The sequence below is a fragment of the Pinus tabuliformis genome, chromosome 8, assembly GCF_031772625.1.
Source record: "Pinus tabuliformis cultivar Carrire ecotype Pingquan chromosome 8, CPIR1, whole genome shotgun sequence".
In the NCBI taxonomy this organism is placed as follows: domain Eukaryota; kingdom Viridiplantae; phylum Streptophyta; class Pinopsida; order Pinales; family Pinaceae; genus Pinus; species Pinus tabuliformis.
This window is the reverse complement of record NC_142294.1, coordinates 1,579,013,551-1,579,036,410: the sequence shown is the minus strand read 5'-3', so window position 1 is coordinate 1,579,036,410 and position 22,860 is coordinate 1,579,013,551. Positions and strand designations below refer to the sequence as shown.

At 43.2% G+C, this 22,860-nt stretch overlaps 1 pseudogene across 6 annotated transcripts in view; it reads right to left on the bottom strand.

The window, feature by feature from the left end:
• The window catches only part of LOC149242065 (pentatricopeptide repeat-containing protein At4g30825, chloroplastic pseudogene), a 98,723-nt pseudogene that overhangs the window by 5,703 nt on the left and 70,160 nt on the right, over window positions 1-22,860 (bottom strand). For 5 of the 6 annotated variants that reach the window (XR_016246622.1, XR_016246618.1, XR_016246621.1 and 2 more), the window contains exon 2: window positions 12,540-15,833. The product of XR_016246622.1 is annotated as a pentatricopeptide repeat-containing protein At4g30825, chloroplastic pseudogene, transcript variant X5 (transcript). Of the gene's footprint in view, window positions 1-12,384; window positions 15,834-22,860 lie in introns of those variants that run through there. The other variant, XR_016246619.1, reaches the window with a different exon arrangement.

The window sequence follows — 22,860 nt, the reverse complement described above, 5'->3', positions numbered from 1 at the left end:
AAGGTCAAGGATCATGTGGTACCACATAGAGCCGAGAAGGAAACGGCACTTGAGATGTGGGAGGCTCTCAAGAACCTGTACCAGCATACTTCTATGCAGAGAAGAATGTTGCTCGAGACCCAGATGAGGTCGTATCAGATGAAGAAGAGTCAATCGATTGACACCTTCCTCGGAGGACTGAATGAGATCCGAGACCAGTTGACTGCTATAGGAGCGACATCGGATCAGGAGCTTATGGTGAGGACAGCCCTGAATGCTGTCTCAGAAGATTGGGAAGTGTTTGTCCAGAGTATCCTGGGCAGAGGGACTCTCCTACCTTGGGACAAGATGTGGGCAGCTCTTCACCAGGAAGAGATCAGACGACAGTCGAAGACAGGTAGCAGCAGCAAAGGGATCAAAGTTCAGCAGGAGGAGGAGGATGTGGCCCTAGCATCTGAGGGAAAGCAGGAGAAGCGGAAGAAGAAAGATCTCTCCAAGATCAAGTGCTTCCACTATGGGGAGATGGGTCATTATGCGACCCAGTGTCCAAGGAAGAAGAGTAAGGGAGAGTCTTTCGAGATCAAGGCAGCGCCAACACAGGCAGAGAAGGAAGTTTTGACAGACGATGACTGTGCCATGAGTGCACATGCACCACTTGAGCGGAAGTGGGGAGACATCGAGTTGTAGTCAAGCGAACTACAGGCGATGAAGGGCAGGATCCTCGAGATACCCAGCCTCTTGAATTAGACCTTGCTATGGGAGCCCTGACGAGGAGTAGCAGGACTGGTTGGGTGGGTAGAGACGGATGTGGATGAAGCGGCAAAGAGAGCTACAATGCAAGAGTCCCGAGACAACGCAGAGCTTGCAGGCTACAGCAGTGCGAGAGGCGCAGGAGTGTTGCACCAGTGCAAGAAGGCACAAAGAGGTGTGCAATGGTGCGAAATGCAGGGAGTTGTTGCAGCAGCGCAGAGGTCAGAGAGGAAGCACTTGTCAGCGACAGAGGGAACTTCAGCATCAGTGGGTGTCTCTAGCCCAACAGGGAGATCAGTTACTTACTTCTCAGTATCTGAGTTGCATTGCAGCAGTGGGCAACACGATGCAACATGATGAGAAGAGGTGTAGTGCGGATGCAGTGCTGGGAGAAATGACCAGCAACAGCACAGATGCAGAGGGAGTTGTCGTACAAATACAGCAGTGGCAGTGGCAAAATCATGGGCAGTCATACAGGAGGCAGCAGTGCAGAGGATGTTGGGCAGGAAGGCCTAGCATCAGCACAAGTACCGATGCCGGATGATCAGAGTAATACTCAGTGAGGAGTATTGCTAGAGCACAATCCTCGCTAAGAGGGAGTGTTGATTTGGGGTAGCATCGGATGTGCTCTAGCCACGAAATTTGGTGGAGAGTTTGGGGCACATGAGATCTCCAATACCCAGAAAGGGTTTGGGCAGATTCTAAACAGATCAAGAGATATTAAAATAATTAATATTTTAATGGAGTCCCTAAGTCTAAACTTAGGGAAAATAAAATATTAATGTGTATTAATATGCATCTGTGTTAGAGTGGTCCAAAAGACATGGATCAAGTCAAATCTAATCTTAGTTGTTGATTAGGGACTTAATCTCGATCGTTGAGATGTCAACAAGGAAAAGTATAAGAGGAGGCTTGAGGGTCACTTGGAGAATACGCTAGATGATTAGTCATTCTATTCTCTAGAGCAGGGTTTGCTAAGAGAGATAGAATCAGTGATCGGGAGAGCAGCTAAGGGGCATTGAGTACAGAGAAACAGAGAAGGCAGAGATTGTGTCAGAAGAGCAGCGCAACAGCCAAGGAGAGTGACGCAGAGCCAGCAAGGGCTCACGCAAGGCCACGCAGAGGCAGCCAAGTGTTGCGTAGAGCACCAAGAAGGCCAGCGTGTCTGACGCAGAGGCCCAGAAAGCTGACACAGGTCCTCTTGGGACTGATGCAAGCCTAGAAAGGCTAACGCAGGGCCAACGTGAGACAAAGAGGGGTTGACGCAGTCCAGATTGGACAGACACTGGGGTTGTAGGAGCAGTTTTGTGCTAAGGAAATGCCGGAAGGATTTTCTGGGGTTTCAGCTAGGAGATTTCTCTCAAACTGTGAGGTATAGCTGCTAAGGAAATTCTATGTTGGGTAGGCTAGTTCGGCACCCAAATTGTACTCTGATATTGCTTAATAAGAAAACCCTCAGATAGTTGCACTGGTTTTCCCACATTGGGTTTTTCCAGGGACATTGGTCCAAAAATAATGGTGTCATGTGGTGTGTTTGTTGTTTCTTTTAGTTGTTGTTCTGTAATATGTTGAGCATGCACTAGTGTTTATTTTCAGTATTTACATTGTAAATAACCTGTTAAAGAAAAATAACAAGTAGGTAGGAATAAATCAGAAAAAGTGCATGAAGGGTTTCTAAACTAAGTAAATTTAGAAACTTCAACAATTTCTTAATAAGAAAACCCTCAGATAGCTGCACTGGTTTTCCCGCATTGGGCTTTTCCGAGGACATTGGTCCAAAAATAACGGTGTCATTTTGTGTTCTTTTATCTGTTTCCTTCAGTTGATGATCTGTAATATGTTGAGCATGCACTAGTGTTTATTTTCAGTACTTACATTGTAAATAACTTGTTAAGTAACGGAGCAAGTAGGTAGGAATAAATCAGTAAAGTGCATGGAGAGTTTCTAACTGATAGACTTAGAAACTTCAACATGGTATCGGAGCGTGATTGCAGATCATAGAAGAACTGAGGACATCAGCTGAGCGGAGCAATAGCAGTAGAAAACAGTTGTCCCGAGTGACAGAAATTGTTCCTAGCATAGCAGCAACAAGGGAAGGGTGATGCAGTGCTTGCATCATCAAGTGTGAGCTAGGAAGAGGCAGCGTAGAGGTCAAGGGAGGCAAAGGGAGGCTCATGTAGAGCCACGCAGAGGGCCAGAGGGCTGTGACGCAATTGGCTGAGGAGGCCGAGTTGCTAGCATCAAGATTGCGCAGAGCCTAGGAGCTCTCACCTTCAGGTTGCTGGGGTTTAGGAGGCTGTGGGAAAATTGCAGAGTGGAGCTAGTGGGATACTATAGTCAGAACAGTACCTGACAGGGCAAGGCCAAGGAGGAGGGAGTTGCTACTGAGGGTTTCTAGCCAAGAAATCCGGATCAGTAGTGTGGTTGCACAAACGATCAAAGTAGGAGGCATCTCGACAATGGCAGAAGGAGGGAAATCAAGACTCAGAGGGAGTCACATCAAGAACTTCCAGGAGGGAAGTAGAAGAGCAACATGGCTCTACACGGAGTAAGAGATCAGGACAGACTGGACGGAGCCTCAAACTTCGCAGTCTGGAAGGCCAGAATCTTATCTATACTTGACAGAAATCGTGTCAAGCACTTCGCCTTGAGGAGGATAGCTATCTCAGTCGACCCAGCTGAGAATGACAAGTACGAGGAGGCAATGGCGAGGGCCAAAAGCATCATCCTTGACGGGGTCAAAGACCATGTAGTACCACACATTGCCAAGAAGGAAACAACAAATGAGATGTGGGAGGCCCTAAAGAAATTGTACCAGCATACTTTTGTGCAGAGAAGGATGTTACTAGAAAATCAAATGAAGTCATGTCAGATGAAGAAGGGAGAACCGATTGACACCTTCCTCAGAGGACTGAATGAGATCCGAGACCAGTTGACTTCCATAGGAGCCACGTCGGATCACGAATTGATGGTGAGGATAGCCCTAAATGCAGTCTCAGAAGACTAGGAGGTATTTATCCAAAGTATACTGGGCAGAGGGACACTTCCACCTTGGGATGAGATGTGGGCGGCTCTTCGCCAAGAAGAGATCAGACGACAGACAAAGGTGAGAAGCAACAGTAAGGGGATCAGAGTCAAAAAGGAGGCGGAGGAAGATGTTGCCCTAGCATTTGAGGGAAAGCAAGAAAAGCGGAAGAAGAAGGATCTCTCCAAGATCAAGTGCTTCCACTGTGGGGAGCTGGGTCATTATGCGACCCAGTGTCCAAGGAAGAAGAGTAAGGGAGAGTCTTCCGAGACTAAGGCAGCACCAGCAAGGGCAAAGAAGAAAGTGGAGACAAACGATGACTGTGCCATGAGTGCACACACGCCAGTTGAGCAGAAGTGGGGAGACATCGAGCTATAGTCAGACGGACTACAGGCGATGAGGGGCAAGATCCTCGAGGTACCCAACCTCTTGGATTAGAGCTTGCTACAGGAGCCCAGAAGAGGAGTAGCAGGACTCGTTGATGTGGGTAGAGATGGATGCAGATGGAGCAGCAAAGAGAGCTACAGTGCAGGATTCCCAGGACATCGCAAGGCTAGCAGGCTGCAACAGTGCGAGAGGGACGGGAGTGCTGCACCAGTGCAGGATGGCACAGAAAGGGGTGCAACGGTGTGAGATGCAGGGAGTTGTTGCAGTAGCACAAAGGTCAGAGAGGGAGCACTTGTCAGCGGCAGAGGGAGCTTCAGCATCAGGAGGGTCTCTAGCCCAACAGAGAGGTCAAAGTTGGGAGATCAATTACTTACTTCTTAGTAACTGAGTTGTAGTATAGTAGTGGGCAGCACGATGCAGCATGATGAGAGGAGATGCAATGCAGATGCAGCAGTGGCAGTGGCAAAGCCATAGGCAACAACACGGATGCATAGGGAGTTGCAGTATGGATGCAGCAGTGGCAGTGGCAAAGCCATGGGTAGCAGTACAGGATGCAATAGTGCAAAGGATGATGGGCAGCAGGCCTAGCATCAGCACAAGGACCGATGTCGGATGATCAGGGTGATACTCAGTGAGGAGTATTACTAGAGCACACTCCTCGCTAAGAGGGACTGTTGATTTGGGGTAGCAGCGGATGTGCTCTAGCCATGAAATTTGGTGGAGAGGTTAGGGCACATGAGATCTCCAATACCTAAAAAGGGTTTGGCCAGATTCTAAACAGATTGGGAGATATTAAAATAATTAATATTTTTAATGGAGTCCCTAAGTCTAAACTAAGGGAAAATAAAATATTAATGTGTATTAATATAAAAATGTGTTAGAATGGTCCAAAAGACATGGATCAAGCCAGATCTAATTTTAGTCGTCGATTAGGGACTTAATCTCAGTCGTTGATATGTAAACAAGAAAAGTATAAGAGGAGGCTTGAGGGTCACTTGGAGAGCACACCAGATGATCAGTCATTCGATTCTCTAGAGCAGGGTTTGCTAAGAGAGATAGAATCAGTGATCGGAGTTGCAGCTGAGGGGCAGTGAGTACAAAGAGACAGAGAGGCAGAGATAGTGTCGAGAGATCAGCGCAGGAGCCAAAGGGAATGACGTAGTAGTAGCCAGGGCTCACACAGGGCCACACAGAGGCAGCCAGGAGCTGCGCAGTGCTTCAGAGAGGCCAGCGTTGCTGACAAAGAGGGCCAAAAGGCTAACGTCGGGCTTCCTGAGGCTGACGCACATCTATTCAGGGTGACACATGGCCAGCGTTGGGCAGAGAGAGGCTGACACAGTCCAAAGAGGCAGACGTTGGGGTTTCTCGGGAAGATTGGAGCTGAGGAGTTGTCGGAGGGTTTATTCGGGGTTTCAGGCGGGACATTTGTCTCAGACTAAGAGGTACTACTGCCAAGGGCATTCTCCATTGGGTTAAGCCGAATTTGGCACCCAGATTTTACTCTGAAATTGCTTAATAAGAAAACCCTCAGATAGTTGCACCAGTTTTCCCGCATTGGGTTTTTTTGGGGACATTGGTCCAAAAATAACGGTGTCATTTTGTGTGCTTGTATCTGTTTCCTTCAGTTGATGATTTGTAATATGTTGAGCATGCACTTGTGTTTATTTTCAGTATTTACATTGTAAATAACTTGTTAAGTAACAGAACAAGTAGGTAGGAATAAATCAGTAAAGTGCATGGAGGGTTTCTAACTGGTAGACTTAGAAACTTCAACAGGAATGAGGACAATTAGAGGATATTTTCACATGCTCTCCTTTGTTGGTTTGGGGTAATTTTAATCCTCCTTGCTAGGCAATACTCTAAAGTTCCTTAGTCAAGTTTTTGATTCTATCTCACGCCATACTCGATCTTGTGGTTGAAGGATTTCTCCTTGGAGTGATCCCTTCTAGTTGGGTCACGATTTCATGATTTTCCTTGATTAGCCAAGGGGTTAGTTTACCTATCAAGTTTTAACATCCTGCTCTAATCCATAAAACATCAAATAACTAACTTAAGAGGGTTTTCTTCTTCATCCCATCTTGCCACTTGATTCCTCTTGACTCCATAGCCCTAGAAGGATATTGACACTTGTCTTCGTATACCTCCTGTTGATTTGGGGTAGCATCGGATGTGCTCTAGCCACGAAATTTGGTGGAGAGGTTGGGGCACATGAGATCTCCAATACCCAAAAAGGGTTTGGACAGATTCTAAAGAGATCAGGAGATATTAAAATAATTAATATTTTTAATGGAGTCCCTAAGTCTAAACTTAGGGAAAATAAAATATTAATGTGTATCAATATGAATCTGTGTTAGAGTGGTCCAAAAGACATGGATCAAGCCAGATCTAATCTTAGTCGTTGATTAGGGACTTAATCTCAGCCATTAAGATGTCAACAGGAAAAGTATAAGAGGAGGCTTGAGGGTCACTTGGAGAGTATACCAGATGATCAGTGATTCTATTCTCTAGAGTGGGGTTTGCTATGAGAGATAGAATCAATGATCGGGAGAGCAACTTAGGATCATTGAGTACAGAGAAACAAAGAAACAGAGAAGGCAGAGATTGTGTCGGGAGAGTAGCACAGCAGCCAAGGAGGGTGACACAGAGCCAGGAAGGGCTCAAGCAGGGCCACGCAAAGGCAGCCAAGTACTGCGTAGAACACCAAAGGGGCCAGCGCAACTGACGCAGAGGCTCCCAGAGCTAACGCAGGCCAAGAAAGGCTAACACAGGGCCAGCGTAGGACAGAGAGGGCTGACGCAGTCCAGATTGGACAGACGTTGGGTTTGCTGGAGCAGTTTTGTGCTGAGCAACTGCCGAAAGGATTTTCGGGGTTTCAGCCAGGGAATTTCTCTCAAACTGTGAGGTATAGCTACTAAGGAAATTCTCTGTTGGGTAGGCCAGTTCGGCACCCAAATTGTACTCTGATATTGCTTAATAAGAAAACCCTCAGATCGCTGCACCAATTTTCCCGCATTGGGTTTTTCCGGGGACATTGGTCCAAAAATAATGGTGACATGTGGTGTGTTTGTTTTTGTTTCTTTTAGTTGCTGATCTGTAATATGTTGAGCATGCACTGGTGTTTATTTTCAGTGTTTACTTTGTAAATAACTTCTTAAAGAAAAATAACAAGTAGGTAGGAATAAATCAGAAAAAGTGCATGAAGGGTTTCTAAACTAAGTAAACTTAGAAACTTCAACATGGTATCAGAGCGTGATTGCAAATCACAGGAGAACTAAAAGACATCAGCCGAGCGAAGCAATAGCAGCAGAAAACAGTTGTCCCGAGGTGACAGAAGTTGTTTCTAGCAACACATAAGCCAAGAAGTGTGACGCAGAGCTAGCCAGAGCCGCGTAGAAGAAGCCAGGAGTTGCGCAGAGCCTCAGAGAGGCCAGCATCACTGACGCAAAGGGCCAGAGGGCTGACGCATACCCATCTGAGGTGACGCAAAGCCAGCGTGAGGAAGAGAGGGGTTGACGCGGTTCACAGAGAGGCAGTTGCTGGAGTCTAGAAGGCTGCAGAAATATTGAAGAGTGGAGCTGGTGAGGTACTGTAGTCAGAACAGTACCTGACAGAGCAGGGCCAAAGGAGTTGTTACCGAGGGTTTCTAGCCGAGGAACCTAGATCAGCAGTGCAGTTGCACAAGACGATCAGAGTAGGGGGCATCTCAACAAGCGGCAGAAGGATTTCCAGGAGGGAAATCAGGACTTAGAGGGAGTCCAGAAGAGAACTTCCAGACGAGAAGTAGAGACTCAGAGGAGTCGAACAGAGAACTTCCAGGAGGGAAGTAGAGGAGCGTCATGGCACTTCACGGGGTAAGAGACCAGGATAGACTAGACGGAGCATCGAACTTTGCAGTCTAGAAGGCCAGAATCTTATCAGTGCTTGACAGAAATCGTGTCAAGAACTTCGCCTTGAAGACGATAGTTATCCCAGTCGACCCAAATGATAATGACAAGTATGAAGGGGCGATGCCGAGGGCCAAGTGCATTATCCTTGACAGGGTCAAGGATCATGTGGTACCACATATAGCCGAGAAGGAAACGGCAGTTGAGATGTGGGAGGCTCTCAAGAACCTATACCAGCATATTGTTGTGCAGAGAAGAATGCTGCTCAAGAAATAGATGAGGTCGTATCAGATGAAGAAGAGTCAAACAATTGACTCCTTCCTCGGAGGACTGAATGAGATTCGAGATCAGTTGACTGCTATAGAAGCAACACCAGATCAGGAGCTTATGGTGAGGACATCCCTGAATGTTGTCTCAGAAGAGTGGGAAGTGTTTGTCCAGAGCATCCTGGGCAGAGGGACTCTCCTACCTTGGGACGAGATGTGGGCAGCTCTTTGCCAGGAAGAGATCAAACGGCAGTCAAAGACAGGTAGCAGCAACAAAGGGATCAAGGTCAAGCAGGAGGAGGATGTGGCCCTAGCATTTGAGGGAAAGAAGGAGAAGCAGAAGAAGAAAGATCTCTCCAATATCAAGTGCTTCCACTGTGGGGAGATGGGTCATTATGCGACCCAGTGCCCAAGGAAGAAGAGTAAGGGAGAGTCTTCCAAGACTAAGGCAGCACCGACACGGGCAGAGAAGGAAGTTTTGACAGACGATGATTGTGCCATGAGTGCACACGCACCACTTGAGCGGAAGTGGGGAGACATCGAGCTATAGTCAGATGGACTACAGGCGATGAAGTGCAGGATCCTTGAGGTACCCAGCCTCTTGGATTAGACCTTGCTACGGGAGCACCGACAAGAAGTAGCAGGACTGGCTGGGTGGGTAGAAATGGATGCAGATGGAGCGGCAGAGAGAGCTACAATGCAGGAGTCCCAAGACAATGCAGAGCTAGCAGGCTGCAGCAGTGCGAGAGGCACAGGAGTGTTGCACTAGTGTAGGAGGGCACAGAGAGGTGTGCAACAATGCGAGATGCAGGGAGTTGTTGCAGCAACGCAAAGGTCATAAAGAGGGAGCACTTGTCAGCGGCAAAGGGAGCTTCAGCATCAGGGGTTGTTTCTAGCCCAACAAGGAGGTCAATTGGGAGATCAATTACTTCTTAGTAATTGAGTTGCAGTGCAACAGTGGGCAACACGATGCAACATGAAGAGAGGAGGTGAAGTGCAGATGCAGTGCAGGGAGGAAGGACCAGCAACAACACGGATGCAGAGGGAGTTTTCATACAGATGCAACAGTGGTAGTGGCAGAACCATGGGCAGCAATACAGGAGGTAGCAGTGCAAAGGATGTTGGGCAAGAAGGCCTAGCATCAGCACAGGTACCAATGCCGGATGATCAGAGTAGTAATCAGTGAGGAGTATTGCTAGAGCACAGTCCTTGCTAAGAGGGAGTGTTGATTTGGGGTAGCATCGAATGTGCTCTAGCCACAAAATTTGGTGGAGAGGTTGGGGTGCATGAGATCTCCAATACCCGAAAAGGGTTTGGACAGATTCTAAACAGATCAGGAGATATTAAAATAATTAATTATTTTAATGGAGTCCCTAAGTCTAAACTTAGGGAAAATAAAATATTAATGTGTATTAATATGAATCTGTGTTAAGAGTGGTCCAAAAGACATGGATTAAGCCAGATCTAATCTTAGCCGTTGATTAGGGACTTAATCTCGGCCGTTGAGATGTCAACAGGAAAAGTATAAGAGAAGGCGTGAGGGTCACTTGGAGAGTACACCAGATGATCAGTCATTCTATTCTCTAGAGCGGGGTTTGCTAAGAGATATCGAATCAATGATCGGGAGCGCCACTGAGGGGCATTTAGTACAAAGAAACAGAGAAGGCATAGATTGTGTTGGGAGAGCAGTGCAGCAGCCAAGGAGGGTGACGCAGAGCCAGCAAGGGCTCACGCAGGGCCACGCAGAGGCAGCCAAGTGCTGCGCAGAGCACGAGAGGGGCTAACGCAGCTGACGCAGAGGCTCTTAGAGCTGACACAGGGCCTCCTAGGGCTGACGCAGGCCAAGAAAGGCTGAAACAGGGCCAGTGTGGACAGAGAGGGCTAACGCAGTCCAGATTGGACAGACGCTGGGGTTGCAGGAGCATTTTTGTGCTGAGGAAATGCCGGAAGGATTTTTCGGGGTTTCAGCCAGGAGATTTCTCTCAAACTATGAGGTATAGCTGCTAAGGAAATTCTCTGTTGGGTAGGCTAGTTTGGCACCCAGATTGTACTCTGATATTGCTTAATAAGAAAACCCTCAGATAGTTGCACCGGTTTTCCCGCATTGGGTTTTTTCCGGGGACATTGGTCCAAAAATAATGGTGTCATGTGGTGTGTTTGTTCTTGTTTCTTTTAGTTGTTGATCTGTAATATGTTGAGCATGCACTAGTGTTTATTTTTAGTATTTACTTTGTAAATAACTTGTTAAAAAAAAAAAAAAAAAGTAGGTGAGAATAAATCAGAAAAAGTGCATGAAGGGTTTCTAAACTAAGTGAACTTAGAAACTTCAACACCTCCATCACCTTTCTCCTTTTTACAAAAGACCCTAAAAAATCTCCAAAAAGAATGATTCACTGATGCTACCATTGACATCACCTTGTGCCCTTTTGATAAATAGTGATTCTAGTATAGAAGCCCCCCTTGAGTCAAAGGAGAGATGGCCTAAAGTGAGAGGACAGGTTGTGGTGGTGACAGTGGGTGATCTGTCTAAAAGGTTCCTGTCAAATTGTGCATTGTGGATTGGGGCTTTTATCATGCACATACAATTTGGGTGGTGTTGATTTGGGGTAGCATCGAATGTGTTCTAGCCACGAAATTTGGTGGAAAGGTTGGGGCACATAAGATCTCCAATACCCAGCAAAAGTTTGGGCAGATTCTAAATAGATCAAGAGATATTAAAATAATTAATATTTTTAATGGAGTCCCTAAGTCTAAACTTAGGGGAAATAAAATATTAATGTGTATTAATATGAACCTGTGTTAGAATGGTCCAAAAGACATGGATCAATCCAGATCTAATCTTAGTCGTTGATTAGAGACTTAATGTCAGCCGTTGAGATGTCAACAGAAAAAAGTATAAGAGGAGGCTTGAGGGGCACTTGGAGAACACACTGAGAGAGACCAGTCAGTTCAATTTCTGGAGCAGGGTTTGCTGAGAAATTGAACCAGTGGTCTAGAGAGCAGTCAGGAGGCAGCAAGTACGAAACAGAGAGACGGGAGATCAACGCAAAAGATGCAGACGCAGAGCCAAAGGAAGCCACGCACAGGCAGCAGAGACTACACAGAGCCAGAAGGGCCTACGTCATCCACACAAAGGCTGCAAGAGTGACGCATAAGCCCAGAGAGGCTACACAGAGCCTCAGTACGCTGACACAGAGGGTTTCAAGTTGACGCAGAGGGTTTCAGGTTGTAGCAAAGGTCAGTAGGGCCTACGCTGGGTTTAGAAAAGTGCTGGTAGTTTGTCTATCTGTGGGTAAGCCAGTTTGGCACCCTGTTGTACAAGAAAATTGCTGAATAATAAAATCCTCCCTTGATGCACCAGTTTTCCCACATTGGGTTTTTCCAGGGACATTAGTCCAAAATCACTGTGTCAACGTGTGCATATGTTTGTTTCTGTACTACGGTGTGATATCTACAGCAGTATTTATTTTAATGTTTGTTGAAGTAATTTCATGAATAACTCATGATGAAATAAGTAGGAAAAATAAATCAGTTGCTGCAGTAATAGAATTTTCACAGGTGGTAGCAGGTTTTAAAGCACGGTTACTTAGTAATAAGTGAACATAAATAGCCCAAGGGGTTAGCTCAACTAGTTGTCAAAATTGTCTAGCTGTTCTACTTTTTGGACCTATTTTGGTCACATACTGACCTTTTATTGGTGAATTGACTAATTTTAGTAGTGCATGGGTCCAAAAAGTAGAACAGTTAGACTACTCCATTGTTGTCAATGTCATTGGACATTTGGTTGGTTCCATGCCGGGAGGTGCCTAATTGGAACCCCCCTGGGTGAGGTGCACTAATCTATGCAGACGGGTTTACTAGGGATGCATCCACAAATGTTGGGAAGCATCCCTTGGGTTTCCCACCAGGATTTCCTTGGAAAATAATAATTGAAAATAAACGAGAAAGAAGTTATGCAACCCCTCTTTCTCTCTTCTCTCACATATGTAAAGAAAACTTTTGAAGTATTGAAAAATATATGAACTTAGAAGTACATCTTCTCTCTCTTCTGGTTTTTCTGTTCGTTGTTGTCTGTGTATGAACTTGACAAATCTAGCAAAATATACGCATTTTATTTCCATATAATGTTGTGTAAAGGTGTAAACAGCATGATACGACAGTGGACAAGATCACACAGCATGGAAAAGTATAACAAAGGGGAGAGAATCATGTAAAGAAAAATAGACTTTATGGTGCCAGTAATGTTACCTGAAGTGATATCTTCACCGTATCATTGAAATTGGTTGAGGCAACCTGTTCATCATGCAGCTGTGAAGGAAAATATTATCTACCTTATCAAGAGTACCATTAAGAAATTAATCCGGCATATACTGCAACCTCGTTCTTTCCTTGTAATGCCTTAAAACCCAAAATCTAATTAGGACTTTTTAACTTCCTGACCCAACATCATCACTCTGAAGAAGTAACCCAATTTATTTCACCAGCCCAGCCTGTTTCATCCATAGAGACCATCTTGCAGCCTCAAGAAAGTTGTCACTTCTCTCAAATGCAGCAATAAGATTTACATATGTTATACGGTCAGGTTGAATCTCAGCATTCTGCATTTCCTTCACCACTCTAACTGCTTCGTCTGGCATTCCAGCAACACCATAGGCCCCTATTAAAGTATTATAAGTACATATGTTTGGCTCCAGACCTTCTTTCTTTAGTCTGATTATCAAATCTGTGATCTCTTCTATCAGACCATTTTTTCCATACACATTAATCATGATATTATATGTGTAGAGATCAAAATAACATCCAGCTCTGCTCATTCGTTCTAGTACATTTCCAAATTCTTTTAGCTGCCCCGACTTTCCATAAGCATCCAGCATGGAGTTAAAGGCTTCGAGAGAAACAACAAACCCACCACGCTGAATCTCATGAAAAGTTTCTTCCATGCGTGCATAATCTTTCCACTTACCATATGCTGAGATCAAAGTATTGTAAGATATAATATCTGACAAACCATGTTTCCTGGCTATCCTCAATACTTCATAAGCTTTTGTCAAAAGGCCAGACTTTCCATAAATATCAATCATTACATTAAATGTAATTGTATTAGGTAAAATCCCAGACTTCAGCATATCATCAAAGATCTTTGATGTCTCATCTATTGGCAGTGCTCGGCCACAGCAATTTATAATACAATTATACATGGCTCCATCCCACTTCAATTTAGCTCGTAAAATTCTATAGTACACTTCTGCTGCCTTATCTGGCATTTTGCACTGGTGATAAACTCGAAGCATATAATGAAAAAGACAAGAATCTGGTTTAATGTCATTTTGATTTTCCATCATTTCCAATACTTGGGCTGCATTATTAGGTAAATTTGCATTAAGGTACATCTTTACAACTACACTATAAGTAACCATGTCCAATTTTATATTTGAGGACTTTAACTGGAAATACAGATCCTGTGCTTTTGTAAATAATCCCATTGTATTGTAAACATCTATCATGGTGCATGTGATCTGCAAGTTGGGATAAACAGAACCCTTGGCCATTTTTGAGAAAATTTGTGCTGCACCCTCACAATTTCCCGCCTCTTTGAAGGAACATATCAAAACATGATACAAACCCTCATTAAAGGTAGTGTCTGCCCCAGGTATTTCTTCAAGAAACTCCAATGCCTCTGCTAACATGCCATTCCGTGCATATGCCAGGACCAGGATTGCAGAGGCTGTCTCACCAAGTTGTCCTCTTTCATGAAGAGATGCTTTCAGAATTGACGGAACTTTGTTGAGCCTATCAGCCCTTTCATAAGCTTGGACAAGGATCTGAATGATTGAGGCATATTCACAGCCCATATCTATCATGTCTGACAAAATTTGTATAGCTCCATTCTCATCGTTGAATTTTGCGAGCAAATTGATAATAGTTTTTAAATTTAGAGAGCTGGGATGAAATCCATTAGTCTTCATTTCGTTGTAGTACCATAATGCTTCCTTCAATCTGCCAGCTTTTCCACAGCCTTCTATCATAGACCTGTATGTTGCCTCATCTGGCCTTAATCCTACATTTTGGAGGTTTTGGAATAAACCCATAGCCTGTTTCAACAGGCCCACCTTTCCGTAGCCTGTGATCAAACTGTTAAAAACAATGATGTTGGGAGGCAGCCCTGACTCCTCCATCAGATGCATCACCTTTTCAGCTGCCTGTAACTTTCCCTGCTGACTATCGGTGTTGAGCTGAACTAGCCAATTTTCTTTATTAGGAGACACCTGCTTCTCATTCATCAAATCAATGACGACTCCTGCTTTTTCATACAAATTTGAACGGTTATAAATAGTAATCATTGCAGAATAAGCTCTGTAACAATGTATACCGCTGCTTTTCATGTGCTCAAAAGTAAATTCAGCTTCATGAAGATTGCCTGCCTTTTGATAAAGGATCATAAGCATACCATAAGTGGCATCTGTAGGCTGAACACCCTCCTCCACCATTTTATGAAACCACTTTGCACCCCATTGAACAAGTCCTTTCTTACTGCATACATATATAAGGGTATTGAAAATTTGAGAATTTAGCACACAACCTGGATCAAGACATATCTCTTCTAAAAGAATTTCCACTGCACTCCAATTCTCTCTTCTGCTTAAGACCCTAAAGGCAATGTTATAAGCAGGTAGGTTTCCCCTTGCCTTCCCACTCTGCCTCATCAAATGAAATAAACTCAGTGCCTTATCTTCATCTTCTCTTTCCAGTGATTTCAGAACAGCATTACAAAACCTAATAACAGATTCATCTCCAACTTTTGAAATTATGTTTTGAATTTTTTCATCGTTGTCAGCAGAGAAAATTGCTCCATACAGCCTTTGGAATTTACTTCTCCCGACATGGCTCTTTATATCTTTATATCTTCCAAGGTCACCTGAAAGTTCCTTTTGTTGAACTTTATGAACCAAAGCACTTTGATCACCTACAGACTTTGCTACAGATGCCCCAGAAATCCCACACTCATCCTCTCTAGTTTCAACCAAATTTACTGTGCTCTCTAGCAAATCAGTCTCCAGCAATTCATCCTCCTTTCTTGCTCGAGGACTTGTACACTTCCTGCAATCTTGCAATTGTTTTATTGAGCTGAAAGCCTTTGAATTCATGAAGCACTCACCAGATAATAAATCTGACGGTCGTACCCTTAAAATTACAAATTGTTTCTCCTGTGAACAACTCTGAAACCTAAGCTGATTCTTCGAAAATTTGCTCCCCACATATCTATTCCAGTGCTTTCCAGCACATTTTCTACGGCCATCCAGCTGCCAAGATTGATTGAACCTCAACTGCAAGAAATGGCTAGAATAGGGATAGGAATCCCGAAAATCCTGATCTTGTTTTCCATAAAGAACAGGATATGATCTTCGATCCCAATGATTGTTTATACTCGATGTTTTTGGTTCCCCTATCTCTGAAACAGTGGCATAGCCTTTGTAAACCATATTTTTTTCAAACTTCCAGAAGATTTTTCCAAACTATGTTGGTGAGTACAATGTTAAAGACCTGCAATACAAGTTACGGTGGTGAGTACAATGTTAAAGATCTACAATAGAAGTTACTGCAGAAAATTCCCTGCATAATTAGGAATGGTAATTGCACCAAAAGGCACTCTACGGCCGCATATCTATACACACACACTAAGGGGCTAATGCTAGCCATATATTAAAAAAATTGTCGGCAATAAGAAAATATAAAATAGTACAATATCAGATATATAGAAAATAATATAAAAATAATGTGGTTGATGCTGGCATATAAATAGGCTTCATCAACACACACTTATAGATGTACCTCTCATTACTTGACACTATAGTGCTTGACTTAAATGTTAATAAAGTAGTATGCACATTAACATAAATCATATATTGTAAAGCGGACTAGAAGGTAAGGAAAACTCTAAACACAAAATACGTTATAATAATGATTAAAACCAGCCTAGATCCATATTAATCCTGGATCTATCAAGCACCAAGAGAAATCAAATCCCTTGAGTTGCAAGCCCTTATTAGAGTGCAAAAGTTGAGTAAAGGTTTGCACCTCAAGGGATATGATCCCGCTCAATGCTTGATAGATCCAGAATTAAGATGGATCTAGCCAGGTATAAATTTGAACCAAAAACTGAAGGTCAGCAAATCCTTCAAGCAACAACAACCACTTTTCCGATGTGAAAGAACATCCCAAAGCAACCAGCAATGGTGATGGAGGGAATGGGAACTAGCCAGCATGCACATAATGAGTTTTCAAAAATGAAGAGCTGAAATTTATTTCCTTTCTCAATCAATGGCTATTGTCCAAACATGTTAAAAGGTATATGATTCACAATTCAAAAACAATGAAAACACTAGAATTGATCAAGGTCCAAGTTGCAAAAGGAAACTAGATTTAAATAGGAGAAACAATGTCAAGCTTCAAAATATAAGAGTTCCTCTCAAATTCTAGAGACTTATAAAGCTTTATTGTTCAAGGCTCCACAGTTGATACATAATTTTCATGTCTTGTCTTTCCTTTGAACCAAAAAATTGAGCTCCGACAAGGTGAGGAACTTGGTCTAATGTGGCCCTTCTATATTAGCTCCCAAATCTGGTTCTTGATCTCATTGTTCTCCAAAAATGAGTGTCTATATGTAGTGTTGTTGGGTAGAGGGGCGCCTGGTGCCGAATCAATTTCCATGCTTTACCTAATAGTGCGGAGCTACACCCAAGTATAGTGAAGATGTATCTATATTCTTCCACCAACTTGTGTGTCTATCTCTACTGCATAGAGAGACTCTTTGCAAAAACCTTGGCAGTCACAATGTTTTTTTTTGCTCTTTTCAACCAAACCATAGAGAGGACAAATCCATTAGTTTGAAATATTATCCACTTGTACTACTTAGTAGTGATCAAAGAGGTTGTGGTAGTTGGGGTTACCTTTGGTATCATATAGATTTGATCTTCCAAGGTAACAAAAACAAGCCTAGGACCTAGATTAGAAGACAACATGACACTTCCACATATATGGTTTCCCTAACAAAACATTACAAACTTCAAGTGAGGCAATGTCACATAATACCTTGCCTAAGTCTAGATGACATTTTTTACTAACACAGATGTCTTCTCTCTGGCTTGGTCAATTGATGGTGTATGGCTAGGGGTGCGGTGCCATTGGAAATTTTGTCTTCTTAATGACCTTTGTTGAGATCAAGTTCTTACGGTTGTTGTTACCTCTCATGTCAGCGAGGGTACATAGGAAAACTTTGCAATATCTGTCGTCACCAGCGTAAGCCCAAGGTCACAAGTCAAAAGCATTATAACAACCATGTGAAGTTTTGTATTACGTATCCCAACCATGTGTCTTGTTCGTATTCATGACCATGGACAGTCCATTGTAGTTCATTTCGAGTTCCTTTCATTCTATACAAGATTGGAGGGCCTATGGTGGACTTACTTCAGGACTCATGGTTTTATGGGAGCTTGTGTTTGTAGAGGTGATCACCGATGCATGGGCTAGTCCAACCTATGTCAAGGTGCACATATGTCTTACCTAATGGTTAGAATCTATAGAGTCTATAGGTGGCCTTGGCTTTGGTGCAATATATGATCCAGGTGGATATTGGTGGCCACCCGCCTATTCCACTTGGACCCCCACCGTTGTTTCTTTTCAGTTTCCTTAATGGCAGCACAACTTAGTATTTTTGGCATTTTTCAATGTTCCACCAAGACTCCGGGAAGAGAAGACGCGGGTGCGGGGAGACGCACAAAGGGGATGTGTGGGAGTACCCTCAAATTTTAGGGAAATTTAGGGGGGACAGGGGGACGTCGAGGTATATAATTTTTTTCTTTTTTAATATATATATATATATATAAATATATATATATATATATAATTCATATTCTATAATGAAAGCATAAATACAATAATACATACATATTTGAATTAAATAATGAAATACATTGATCCATACTCATCATCCTTACTAATACATACATGATTCATCCATAGACCACAAGATTCAATACATGATTCATCCATAGACCACGAGATTCAACAATGAAATACTCTGATCCATATTCATTATTCATTATTCACCATTCTAGAATCTACATTGATTTAAAAATTAAATTCATCCTTCTAGATTCTAAATTGATTTAAAATTTAAATTCATCATTCATCATTCTAGAATCTAATTAGTACTAAGAAAAATAGACTATGATAGATACTAAAATCTAAAGTCTGGAATAGTAAATTGATATAGCTAAAACTCAAAAACAGTGGAGTGATGAGTCTAAAATTCACTCTAAAATACACAGAGGGCTTGGTGCTCATGATTAAATACTAATTCCATAGCCTTGTACATGACAAAATGCAATGGAAACATTGCAATCCATCGAATCCTGAATTCCTGAAAAACTATTAAGTCTGATGGATTTTGAGTGAGATTTAAAATTCTACTTTCTCCATATGAAATCTAATGAGGTCGGAACCACTCTCAAACATCCTGAGTCATTTCATGGTAATGTTAAAAATTTAAGTAAAAGGATGAAAATGAAAGATAAAGGAAAATGTCACTTTTACATCCATGAATTGCATAGCATTAGTAGGGAAATATGGTCAAATACTAGGTTTTCCCTGTCATAAATCATTGTTTACAAGCAAATTTAAGGGGGGACGCATAACCCATTTTGAGGGGGGACGCCCAGGCATCCCCCTTTTGGGGAGTCATGTCCCCCACGTTGGGGAAACGTCCCCACTTGCGTCTCCCCGCGTCTCCCCAAAAGGGGGACATGGAGAAACGTTTCCCCAGACGTCCCCCCATCCCAGATGCGTGGGGTGCGAGGGGTGCACGCACCTGACCCTGGGGGATGCGTCCCCGTGGAACACTGCATTTTTCAGGTCCTAAACTTCTAGATCCATTTTGAGGGACTAAAAGACGTTTTTAGGGAAAACAGAGAGACTAGAAAATGTGAAAAATTTTGAATCTACACATCATAAACCCCTATTGCAATTACTCGTTTAACATCTCCTACTTGTTTTTTGAATTAACAAGTTATTTAATTACATAAATATCGATGTAAAACACTATTGCAACCTACACATACATACAGATCATGAACTGAAATACACTGAGACAATCGCACAAGGGACACTGTTACTTTTGGACAATCGTCCCCGGAAAAAACCCAATTCGGGAAAACTGGTGCAGCATATAGAGGGTTTGTATTATTAAGCAGATTCTTGAATACAACTAGGGTGCCAGATATGGCTCACCCAACAGAGAAAAATCTTGGTAGAAGTACCTCTATCCGAAGACAGATATTCCAGCAAATTCAGCAACTCGATGATCAAACCCCACAAATGAACGGGTGGTTCCCAGTCCTGGACATCGATGGCTGCTCCAAGCTTTGCGCTGGAACTGCGTCACTCCTCTAAGAGCTGTGTCACTCCAATAGTGAGCCTCCCTTGCTCAGAAAGTCGATTTTGTTGATCTGCTCCTTCTTTGCCCCACAGAATCTTCCCAGTGCTGCCTCTAAGGGCCTGCGTCAACCTATACGGCTTCTGCGTCACCTACGTCAGCCCCTACAACTTCTGCGTCATCCTCTCATGGACTACGCTGCCTCTCTCGGTGCTGCTCTGCCTCTCTACTATGTATTCTTCGACCTTACACTAAAGTTCCCTTACCTCACTGCAACTCAGATCACTAGATCGATTTTCTTAGCAAACCTCGCACCAGAAAAATCGAACTCTTTGCTCAATTCAGTGTATATCTCCAACTGACCCTCAAGCCTCTATGAAAATTCTATCACTACAACAACTAATTTATTTTTCCTACTTATTCCGCAATAAGTTATTTATGAAATTACTTCAATAAACATTAAAATAAACACTGCTGCAGATATCACACCGTAATACAAAAAACAAACATATGCACAAGTATTAACACATTGACACAGATATTTTGGACAACAGTCCCTAGAAAAACCAATGTGGGAAAACCGGTGCAGCAAGGAAGGATTTTATTATTCAGCAACTCTTCAGTACAACAGGGTGCCAAACTGGCTTACCCACAAAGAGAAATAATTCTCCAGCACTTCTTCCAATCCCAGTGTCAGCCCGGCTGACCTCTGCGTGGCTCTCAAACCCTCTGCGTCAACCCTGAGCCTCTTTGTGTCACCCACACAGGCCCAGCTAGTGACTGCGCAGTCTTCTGCTCCCTCCGCGTCTGCCTGAAAAGCCCTGCGTCTGCCTCTGTTGCTCAGCGTTGATCTCCAATGGTTGATCCTGCCTCTTTGCTCCGAACTTGCTACTTCCTGACTGCTCACCAGACCAATGGTTCAATTTCTCAGCTAACCCCGCTCCAAAATCGAACTGACTGGTCTCCCTCAGTGTGTTCTCTAAGTGACCCTCAAGCCTCCTCTTATACTTTTCTCGTTGACAAATCAACGGTCGAGATTAAGTCCCTAATCAACGACTAAGATTAGATCTGGCTTGATCCATGACTTTTGGACCCTTCTAACACAGTTTTATATTAATTCACATTCATATTTTATTTTCCCTATGTTTATACTTAGGGACTCCATTAAAAATATTAATTATTTTAATATCTCCCAAACTGTTTAGAATCTACCCAAACCCTTTCTAGGTATTGGAGTATCATGTGCCTTAGCCTCTCCACCAATTTTCGTGGCTAGAGCACATCCGATGCTACCCCAAATCAACACTCCCTCTTAGCAAGGATTGTGCTCTAGTAATACTCCTGACTGAGTATCACCTTGATCATCCAACATTGTTCCCTGTGCTGATGTTAAACCTCCCTGCCCAACATCCTCTGCATTGCTACATCCTATATTGTTGCCCATGGCTCTGATACTGCCACTGCTACATCTGTACAACAACTCCCTCTACATCCGTATTGTTGTTGGTCCTTTCTCCCAACACTGCATCCGCACTGCAACTCCCTCCGCATCCTTGCTGTTATCACTCCCATTTCTACTACTGAAACGAGTTCTTTACCATCCCCATCTTTTCCTTGAAGTAGTCAAACTTTGTCCTTCCAAGGGCCTTGGTGAGGATGTCCGCCACCTCTTCTCCTGTAGGAGTGTAGCTCAACTGTACAGCTCCTCGTTGGACACAGTCCCTGACAAAGTGACACCAGATATCAATATGCTTTGACCCATCATGAAACACTGGATTCTCAAAGAGCTTGATGCAACTTTGATTATCGCGAATGATCCTGGTCACCTCCATATTCCTTCTAAATAGGTTCACAAGCAGTTTTCTAAGCCATATGGCCTCACACGAAGTTGTGCTTGCCGCCATATATTCTGTCTCAGATGAGCTCAGAGCCATGGACTTCTGTTTCCCACTGCACCAAGAGGTCATTCCTGATCCAATGTTGAAACAACACCCACAAGTACTTTTCCGATCCACTGAACTTCCTACCCAATCTGCATCAATAAATCCACTCAATCTAATATCATTACTCTTGGTGTACAAGAGTCCATAATCATCTATTCCTTGTAAATACCTAAGAACATGTTTGGCTACTGCCCAGTGCGCCCTCTTCGGTTCCACCATGAAATGACTAAGAGTGTTGACAACATAGCAAATGTCTGGCCTGGTATTGACCAAATACAGCAGGAACCCTATGAGTTGCCTATATAGGGTGGGATCGACATCCTTGTCTTCTGATGCATCAATCTTCTTCCAGTTGGTGATCATTGGTGTAGCCATAGGTCTACAGTCCTCCATCCCGAATCTTTTCAGGATTCCTGTAGCATACCTCCCTTGCCCAAGGAAGATTTCTCCCTTCTGCTGCCAAACTTCCAACCCTAGGAAGTAGTGTAATCGTCCCAAATCCTTCATCTCGAATTTTGTGGCAAGATTCTTTTTGCAGTCCCCAACGAGTCTGGATGATCCTGTCAGAAAGAGATCATCCACATATAATACTAAGATTAGCGGCTCGTTCTCTACAACCAAATAGTAGAGATTCAGATCCACGTCACTCTTGACAAACCCCATCTTCTGCAAGTAGCCATCCATTCGACCATACCATGCTCTCGGTGACTGTTTCAGCCCATACAAGGCTTTCTTCAATCTGCATACATAAGACTTCTTCTCATGAGTTTCAAAGCTCTCTGGTTTCTCACCCATTATAAAAAGTGAGTCACTTATAATTCTAAAGTCCCTTTATCTTTTATTTAAGTTACAATTTAGTGGGTAGCTCATAAAGTACCATTGTAAAAGTGACTTTCACTTATTTATAAAAGTGGGTCACATAATTTTTTTTTAAAGTGAGTTAATTAGATTAAGTTTGGAAAGAGGGGGGATTTTTTTTTAAATATAACATTATCATTCATTTCCGCACATTCACGTACTTCGTCGGCATCTTCAACAATATTTTTTCACAAAGCCATAACTTCTTCATCCGGAAGTTGTTTTCAGAACTATTGTTTTTTAATCGGCCTAATTTTTCGAGATCTTTCCATTGCAACACTTAGTTTCAGCATCTACAGCTTCAGTTTCTGTTAAAATGGAAAGTCCATGCCAAGTT